This window comes from Triticum dicoccoides, chromosome 2B (assembly GCF_002162155.2).
Source record: "Triticum dicoccoides isolate Atlit2015 ecotype Zavitan chromosome 2B, WEW_v2.0, whole genome shotgun sequence".
NCBI classification, from domain to species: Eukaryota; Viridiplantae; Streptophyta; class Magnoliopsida; order Poales; family Poaceae; genus Triticum; species Triticum dicoccoides.
In genome coordinates this window covers 655,839,115-655,848,852 of record NC_041383.1, presented here as the reverse complement: position 1 = coordinate 655,848,852, position 9,738 = coordinate 655,839,115, and the positions used below count along the sequence as shown (strand labels likewise).

General features: G+C 57.1%; 1 pseudogene; it reads right to left on the bottom strand.

Moving 5' to 3' along the window:
* LOC119368223 overlaps positions 1-2,409 on the bottom strand; it is an 8,344-nt pseudogene extending 5,935 nt beyond the window's left edge.
* Between the last annotated feature and the right edge of the window lie 7,329 nt (positions 2,410-9,738).

Genomic DNA, 9,738 nt, shown 5'->3' with positions numbered 1-9,738 from the left:
CCGAAAGAGGCACGCCCGTGCCTCTCGCGAAAGCACAACCGTGCCTCTGGCGGAAGCAAAACCGTGCTTCTCGCGAAAGAAAAAAAAATAGAAAACGCGTTTTTTCCCTTTTCGAAAGAGGCACGCCCGTCCCTCTCGCGAAAGCACAACCGTGCCTCTCGCGGAAGCAAAACCGTGCCTCTCGCGAAAGAAAGAAAAACAGAAAACACGTTTTTTTTCGTTTCCAAGAGGCACGGCCGTGCCTCTCGCGAAAGCACAACCGTGCCTTTCGCGAAAACAAGATCGTGACTCTCGCGGGAAAAAAATGAATTTTTTGCGCAAAAAAAAAATTCGATTTTTTTTTGCTCGGAGAGCTAGGGAAGACCGGTAAAAAACCAAAACATCAAAAAACCCCGGAAAAAAACCTTTTAAAAAGCCGAAAAAGCGTGCGTAAAAATAAAAAAACAAAATCTGGAGGGAGCATCCAGAACGCGACACGTGGCAAATGGCTGTGAGCGCGCCAAGTGGCGCTGATCGTTGCGAGGCTCCCGAAGGAGCGCTCGTTAATTAGTTGCTCCCGCTTCACAACCAGAAGAAGTGAAAATTGATATGAAGGAAAGTTATTCTGTGGGTCTAAATAGATGTTAAAAACGTGAAGTGGAAATTTAGTGAGATTTTTTATGGATTATCCTTGTTTTCTATCCATTACAGCGTGTGATTAGTGGTGTCTGCGTCCCCGCCAGGATTTCCTAATCGCAAAAAATATTTGACGTTGGGCTCACAGTCACGGACAGAGAAAAAAGGGCTATGTACAAGGGCGATGCTAGGCGCCGGCGCACCGGCCGAAAGTTTCGGCCGGTCTAGCCCCAGCCCTTGGATGCGAGCCCGCGTGGCCACTGGATGCAGCAAAAAAAAACGATTCGTCCTGGGCTTCTTCTACCTCGGGTTAGATCTGTAGCTCCTGCTCGGTGCCCTCGTCGCCGCGCCTCCAGTCCCCTCTGGTGGCCGTCCTCGTCGCCGGTCTCCGTCCTCGTCGCCGGCTCGCGGCCCTCGCCCCCGGTCGCCGTCCTTGTTGCCGCCAGGTCGCCGTCCTTGCCCCCGATTGCCGATCTCCGTCCTTGTTGCCGCCCGGTCGCCGTCCTCGCCTCCGGTCGCCGTCCTCGTCGCCCCCGGTCGCCGTCCTTGCCGCTCCTGGTCGCCGTCCTTGCCGCTCCTGGTCGCCGGTCGCCGTCCTCGCCGTCACCGTTTTCCAGCAAATCTAATGGCCGGTTCCAGCAAAAATTCTGCGGATGTCACCGTTTGAAGCAAAAAAATCCGCCGGTTCCAGCAAAAAATGAAGCCACTTCCAGCAGAAAAATCCAGTGCGGTTATAGCAAAAAACACGTCGCCGTCGTCGTCGCCAATTGTAGCTCGCCGTGAAGGGTCGCAACAAAGTGAGTCGCTGGTTGTAGCAAACGATGCCGCTGGTTCCAGCAAAAATGACATCGTCGCAGGTTTCAACATTTTGGTTCAAGCTTTCTCCATCTCTTGTAGAAGCTTTTTCATCTGCGGAATGAAGCTTTTTCATCTGCGGGATGAAGCTTTTTTTTAAACGGTTGCAACTTTTGTAGTGTCTGGTTGAAGATTTTCAATCTCTGGGTTGAAACTTTTTCATCTGTGGGATGAAGCTTTTGTTAAAACGGTTGCAGCTCTTCATGTGTTCCGAGTCTGGTTTGAAGCTTTTTTATTTACTAGATGTAGCGTCTTGCTGCAACAGTAGTAGATTTTTTCTACCACCGGCGATTGAATTTGCTACAACCGGTTCTAACAAAAAAAATCACCGTGGGGTGTAGTCTGCCATGGCTGGGGAGGCTCGAGCGCTGCAAGGTCTGGCGAGGGGCGGCCGGGGCGGATTCCAGGGAGAGGCAGAGGGGCGGATTCTGGGAAGAGGCAGAGGGGTAGTAGTCCGGCGAGGGGCGGCCACAGGCGCACAAGATCCGGCGAGGGGCGGCCGCAGGCGAACGAGATCCGGCGAGGGGCGGCCGCACGCGGACGACAAGGCGCTCTTCTCTGGCGGCGGCGGTCGAACGAGCGTTGGTCGCCTGGCCGACGCGTGGTGCCTGCCGGCGCTGGTGCCCTCCTGTACGTGCGCTGCGCGAGGAAGAGGGAGACCGGCCGAATCGTTCCGCCGGTGCCCCGGCCCCAAACGTTTCCCTACGTACAATGCCGCAGCGGAACAAGCAGTGCAATAACAGCAAACGTAACATATTGCAGGACGCATTTTGATGTGACTCAGTAAGATTATCGCTAGCTACCTGGGGGCGTGTTGGCGCGTTCCTTGTGCCCCATCCTGACACCGGCGATCACGGCGGCCAGCCCACCGACGGCCGCCGTGGTGACGGCCACCGTGCCCCCGCCGCCAGCGGGGAGTGCGGCCAGCAGCGCCTCCATCGGTTGGCTGGGGTGAGGCTTGTCCGTCCGTGTTCGCGCCTGCGTGCGGAGCGGAGGGGATGAGGCGTCGGTGGTGGCCGGTTCAGTCTTAGGCCCCGATTGGAATGCTGTATTTTTGCTACCCCGGTAACATTTTACACCTGTATATTACCCACCTCCAACAAATTCCTGGTGTAAATAATTTCCGGTTGTAACATGCGCTTGGCTCCCAGGTTGTAATGCCACCGTATTCAAGCACACAAGCATCATCACGTCCAACCTCCAACGCCATCGACAAAGCCAGGGCCCGTGCGACCAAGTTACCGCTCTACCTGCTGCTCATCCCCCTCCTGGTCATCGTCTCACTCCTCTGCCTCAACCGCCGGGCCGCCGGCCATCAATCTGTCCCCGGTCGCCGTGGGCGCTCCTGGTGCTCGGCAACCTCACCACCTCGCCATGCGCGATCTATCGCGTTGCCACAGCCCGGTCATCATGCTCTGCCTCGATAGGAACTGCACCGTCCAGCTGCTCCAGGCCATGGCGATGTCCTCGTTGGAGGGCACGGCTCTCCAGTTTATCCGGCAAGATCCAACCCATCTCCTCCGTGTTCATCGAGGTGGGCGTTCCGGCGGTCCGTCGCTCGCCGCCTCTGCCGGCAGCCCGCTCAATCGCTAGCGGGACTGGGTCCTCGGCCGGCTACTCTCCGAGAAGCTCCAGATGTCTCCATGGCAGCTTCTCCCGGCGTGGTCGCGGTCGACAGCGCCCCTCGTCTCTTTCACGGTCACGGTCACTGGCACGGGCGCCGGCGGCGACACCTGGCCCCGTCGCAGCCTTTGCCGCTGGTGCCTCACCCCTTTCTTGCTCCGGCGGCGCGTGCCCGCCTCCACGATTTGGAGAGAGAGAGAGAGAATGCGGAGGCAGAAAACGTCGGGCCCAGGTCTGTATCCAAAACCGGTGTAATACAAGTGTATTTGACAAAACCGGTGTAAAAAATACCACCCAAAACCGACGAACCAACCGCATAACTCAACACGGCTCGTTTTGTTTTACACTTGCATATTTTACCGGTGTAAATCGCTCCAAAACGACGAACCAAGCGGGGCCTTATATAGTACTACTCCCTTTGTCTCGAATGTCGAATTTCTGTGATAAGTAATTTGAAACGAAGGAAGTAGGTGTTTCCTAGCAGTTGGTGCGGCGTCGATGCTTCAGTTTATCGTGTGCAGTGTTGCTGTGTTAGTTGAGGGGACAACAATGATTGGCGAGGCGATCGACAAACCGTCGAGAGCGAGGTATCTTTCATCTCCGATCTGAACGACTCGATCGGTTCCCGTCGTCGCGTGCGAGTGGTCGCTCCAAACCGTTCTATACTCTCATTGGCACTTGGGTGTGTACTCTTTACACGTAGCTAACAGACAGGCAACATATGTCTGTCCAACTTGCGCACTGATGGACAACCCTCCCAGTCGGTTTAATTCCTTAATTAGTGATGATAGTTTAGTACTACTATTAAGAGCATCTCTCCCACTTTCAGTAAAAAACTGTCAAGGTAAGGACATGAAGCATCCAACCCTTTTATATATGGGCAGCCTCTCCACGTTGGACTATATATGTTAATCACCGCACTTAAAAACAAGATATAACAATAAGAGTGGCCTTAGATATAACAATAAGAGCATCTCCAGCCGTTCGGCCCCCCAGGGCGCCGAAAAAGAGCGGCCTGGGGGCGAGCCGGCGCTAGATCGGCCCCTGGGGTTCGTTTCTCCCCAGCCACGCGCCCAGGTACCGCCCCCGAAGGCGCTCCATATTTAAAATCCATCATTCCCGCTCAAAGAAACAACAAATCGGCGATTATCGCAATAGTTCGGCGATTCGGTGCCACAGTTCGGCGATCAAACATAGTTTGGCGTACAAAAAAGGAAGGGCGCGGAAGGAGTGCATCAAACGTCGAGCTCAACCTCCGGCGGCGGCGTCGTCGACATACGCGGGCTGGGAGGAGTCGGCGCGGCTTCTGTGCTGCTGGGCGTGACGGAGGCATCGTTGGTGGGGCTGGGCGTCGCGGAGGCATCGTCATCAGCCACCGGGCTGGGCGGCGGCGGCGGCGGCGCCGGTATCTGGTTCAGGATGAGGCTGTGCTCGGCCAAGAACCACACCTTGAGCTTCTCGTCGCCGCTCTGGAGCATGTCAGCGCCGCCCATCAAAAAGGCAAGGTCGTTGTTCCTCTTCTCGGCGTCTTGAGCTTTGAGCTTCGCGGCGGCGCTGGTCCGGAGCAAGTCGAGTTTGACGACGCTATTCATCATCAAAACAGCCCACCTCGCCTCAGTTTTCTCTTCTCGCTCGGCAGCCCTGGTCTTGGCGTCGGCGAGGCAGTGTTTGATGGACTCTTGCACGCGTGCGGCAGCTGACTCGGCGTATTTCGCCTTCTTGGCACCTTTGTTGCCGTCCGGTCGCCCGTCAGACGCGCCCGCGGTCGGCGCGTCCGGTTTGTATGTCTCTTTGGCCTTAGCGATGGTGCGCCGGACGGCCGCACATTTCTCGCACTTGTCGATCCGCTTGAAGACGTGGAGGTACTTGAAGTCTGCGTCGCTGTTGTTGTCGTAGAACATGGAGGACATGCGTAGCAGCTGCGCCGAAGAAAGAACATCAGTCGGCGCCAGAGCGCGCGCCAGGGCGCGCCCCGTCGAAAGGCAACAGTAAGAACGGTGTGCGATACCTGATCCTCAACGCTGGTGCCGCGACCTCCTCGACGATCTCATGTCATTTGTTGCACGCCGTCTGGATGAGCGACCAATGGTTCGCCATCGCCTTCGACCCCCGCTTCATGTGCATGCCTTTGAAGTAGGAGTCGACGAGCTTCCGCTCGTCGAACTCGGCCTTGATGTGGTCCCAATATGTCTCGATGCTCTGATTCGTGTCGGTGACCGGGTCAAGGCAGACGACCTTCCGCGCTTCGGCGAGGCACTCCTCTTCCTTGGACGCCCATTTGATGCGTGGCTCACCGGACTTGGCCGCCTTCTTCTTCTTCTTCTTGCCTTTCCTCGTCGGCGCCGGCTCCTCCTCCTCTTCTTCCTCCTCCTCCGGCTCTTCCTCGCCGTAGTCGAGCTCATCGTCCATGTCGGCGAGGTCAACCGAGCCGTCCTGCGTAGTGAATCCGGGGGAAGCGGCGGTGGCAGCCGAGCCGGATGCGATGAAGTCCTTCATGACAGCGTCGCCGAGATGCGACGAGGATGAGGCTTGTGAGTAGAGGCCGCGGCGAAGAGGTGGCGTCGATGAGGCTGCGTAGTCCGGCGGGGAGTACGTATACGACGAGTACTGCACGCCGGCGAGGGTGTGCGCTGGGCAGGGCGCCCATGGGGGAAGGTGATGTTGGGGTTGAAGCCGCCATGGGCGTCCCCGTCGGCATAGCCAGGCGACGGCGTGCTCCATGGGTGCGGCGACGACGAGAACCCGGCCGGAGAGCCAACGCTTTGCTGGCTCCAGGCCGCGTACGAGTGCCCACCGGGTGGATGTATCATCGATGCGCGTGCCACCTCCGCCTGTTCGGCCGCACGCTCCGCCGCCGCCGCAGCCGTAGCGTGCGCCGCTTTTTCCCTGGCCTTCTTGGCCTGTTGCGCCTGTCGGCGGTGACGGCCTCCCAGCGCTCCACATCCACCTTCCACTCGGCGTTGGTCATGCCGGGGGGCTTGGACAGCGGAGCCTGTCGTGGTTCTAAGCCTGACAGTAGAGTGGGGGGTAGGTATGGAGAGGCAAGGTCCTAGCTATGGAGAGGTTGTAAGCACAAAGGATGTACGAGTTCAGGCCCTTCTCGGAAGAAGTAACAGCCCTACGTCTCGGAGCCCGGAGGCGGTCGAGTGGATTATGAATGTATGGATTACAAGGTGCCGAACCCTTCTGCCTGTGGAGGGGGGTGGCTTATATAGAGTGCGCCAGGACCCCAGCCAGCCCACGTAGGAGAGGGTTTAAGGTGAGTTAAGTCTGGGGCGTTACTGGTAACGCCCCACATAAAGTGCCTTTACTATCATAAAGTCTACTTAATTACAGGCCGTTGCGGTGCAGAGTGCCTTTTGACCTCCTGGTGGTCGAGTGAGTCTTCGTGGTCGAGTCCTTCAGGCCAGTCGAGTGAATCCTCGTTGGTCGACTGGAAGGCGACCTCTTCTAGGGATGTCCTAGGGTAAGTTACTTGGAACAGGTCCATGACCCTACCCTAGGTACATAACCCCATCATTAGCCCCCGAATGGATTGAGGCTTCGAGCGAAGAAGGAGTTGATGTCGTTTCCGATTAACCTTTGCGCTCTAGTTGTGCGCTGTTCTGGATCAAAGAATCTCTTCGTTGACAGGGAGCAATTTGTCTTCGGTCGACTCGATCCATTCTATTTTTGCGTCGAGTGATCTTTCGAGCTTCGACGATCTCCGAGCGACGGATCGCCGGAAACACCGCGTCTGACAGACTGATTTGTTGCTCGCGGATTCCGCGGGGTGCGAAATTTGGGGGCGCGCGCGAAGCGGGGCAGACTGCGGCGTTCGGATGGGACGGGGCATAGCCGCCTCGATCTCCGCGCCGCCTTTTTCGCCACGTATCCAGTCCTCATAACTGCTCCCAGATATGATTAGATCGACCGGGCCCACATGTCAGCCACTCGGAAGGGACCTTATAAATGTGCCCGGCGAGGATTTCTGTGCTGCGCCTCAGCATTCTCCCTCTCTCCCTCTGCTTCCTTCCTCCCTGCTCAGCGTGCCCGCTCTCGCCCCCGCACCACTTCCCTTCGTGCATCTCACCGACGACCATGGCCAAGGAGAAGACGGCGGCGCTGGAGCGTGCCAAGAAGGCGTCGGCATCGGAGAAGGCGAAGGGGAGATCCACCAGCCGCAGAGGGTCCTCGTCCAGATCCCGCCTGCCGAAAGGCTGGGTCCAAGGAGACTGGATCCAGTCGACCATCACGGAGACGGACCTCCTCGACATGGCCAACGAGGGCTTGATCCCTCACGGAGCTGCGAGGTTGCCGGGGAAGGAGTGGCAGCCACAGCCAGAAGAGGGTGAGTGTGTGCTTCTGGCCACTCATGTTGATCGTGGGTTTTCCTTGCCGCCAAGCATTTTCTTCCGTGGCTTCTTGAATTTCTTTGGAGCGCAGCTCCACCACTTTACCCCAAACTCCATTGCCTATCTTGCTGCATTCGTGTTCATGTGTGAGGGTTTCTTGGGCTGTCGACCGCACTGGGGTTTGTTCAAACGTATCTTCACGTGTCGCTCTCAGACCGTGAAGAAGGCGAGCCCAGGTGATGAGAAGACCCGAGTCGTCCAAATGTGTGGGGGCCTGGGGATTCAGGTGAGGAACAATAGCACCTTCCCGCCCATGTCCTTTCCCGAGTCCGTCAGAGGCTGGCAGTCGACTTGGTTCTACTGTCAGGTCCAGTCGACGCCAGGGCAGTCGAGTGGACTCCCTCCGTTTACCATGGACCGAGTGAACAAGCCCTCCCCTCTGAAGCTGATTCCGGAGGAGAAAGCCGACGTGAAGATGTTGATGGAGCGCGTGGTGCAGTTGGTCCGGGAGGGGGTGACGGGCATGGATCTTCTGGAGGTCTTCCTCAGGCGTCGCATCCAACCCCTTCAATTCCGGAGCCACTGCATGTGGTTGTACTGTGGGCCCGAAGACGAGACTAGAGTCCATCCAGAAGAAGTCGACGATGCCACTTTGGAAAGGTGGATGGTAGCCGTTATCGGAAACAGGGACAACCCGCGCGGAGCCAGAAGGATTCCTCCACTCGACCACAACAGCGACCCAAACAAGGTACACTTGCTCTGCTTTCCATTGAGTCCTTGTCGTATTCATTTCTGCTAACCCTGCCGACTGGTCGACTGATCCTTGTTTGGGCATCTGCTAGGCTTTCACCGAGCTGTACTCGATGCCCAATGGGGCACAAGCTTCGACTGAAGAAGGCGAGGCGAGCGGGGGCGAGGCGAGCGGGGGCGAGAGCCAGGAAGAGGAGGAATGGGACTCGGATGCTGCAGGGGATGATGACGACGATGATGATGATGAAGGTGATGAAGATGACATCGAGGACGAGGAAGAAGAGGAGGAGGAGGTCGTTCCACCGCGCTCAGAAAGGCGGTCGAAGCTTGTCCACGACCCTTCGACCGAACGTGGTAAGGGGGTTGCGACCGCCACTCAGTCGACCAAGCGCCCTCGGACCACCTCTCCGGCGCCGACTGAAAAGGCGCCGAAGCAGCCCAGGGCGGCCTCATCGAAGCCGACCAAGCTCCTGCCGAAGATGAAGGTGTCCATCCCCACCATATCAGGGTAATTGTGTTGCTCATATTTTCTTATTCTGTGCGAACTTTATCTCTGGTCGACGCTGAGGTTAGTCGACTGATCCTTTGGAGTTGCAGTGCTGCTACTTCTGAGACCTCGGCCCGGGCCGATGACCACGAGATGGAGGATGCAGCAACTTCGAATCCAGGTACTGTGTTCTTAATGCCATTCTTAGTCGACTGACTCGCGATCTCTGATCCTGATCCTTCTCCGCAGCTCCACCCAACACTGTTATCGATCTTCCTGATGATGATGAGGATGAAGAGCCGCTGAAGCACAGGAGGAGTCGGAAAGCGTCCGCCAGTAAGGTGCCTCAGGATGTGCCGGCGCCTGAAATTCTGACCGTGGAGGAAGAGAACACCACTCGACACACGGTGACCTTCGCGAATCCACTGACGAGTGTTCAGCAGCCTTCCCTCTTCATGACGCACCACGTCCCGGAGGACCAAGCTGGCGCAGCGAAGGAGGCGATACGCCAGGCGGGACTCATGATGGAGCAGCTGAAGACCATCCGGGACGTGAGCCAGGCAGCTTATGACGCCAGTTCTGCCCTCCAAAGCAATGTCCAGGTCAGTCGACCGCTGTTTGTTCTGTTGGATATGCTACCAAAAACTTTTCTTTTCCGGAATTTATATTAGTCACCCACTGGGTGTGTCGAATAAACTCCGTGTTAGCGGGGGCACGCTGAGTGCACCCGCTGGGTGTAGTCCCCAAGGCTAAGGTCGACTGCTGGCAGTCGGCCTTAGGCTTTATGATGTAAACCTTTCTGTCAGTCGACTGGTCGACTGGATTTCACAAACCGGTGGGGGCACGCTAAGTGCACCCACTGGGTGTAGTCCCCAAGGCTAAGGTCGACTGCTGGCAGTCGGCCTTAGGCTTTATAATGTAAACCTTTCTGTCAGTCGACTGGTCGACTGGATTTCACAAACCGGTGGGGGCACGCTGAGTGCACCCACTGGGTGTAGTCCCCGAGACTGTGGTCGACTGCTTGCAGTTGATCACAGTCTTAGAGAATGCATCTCGCACGCTTTTTTTTTTTTT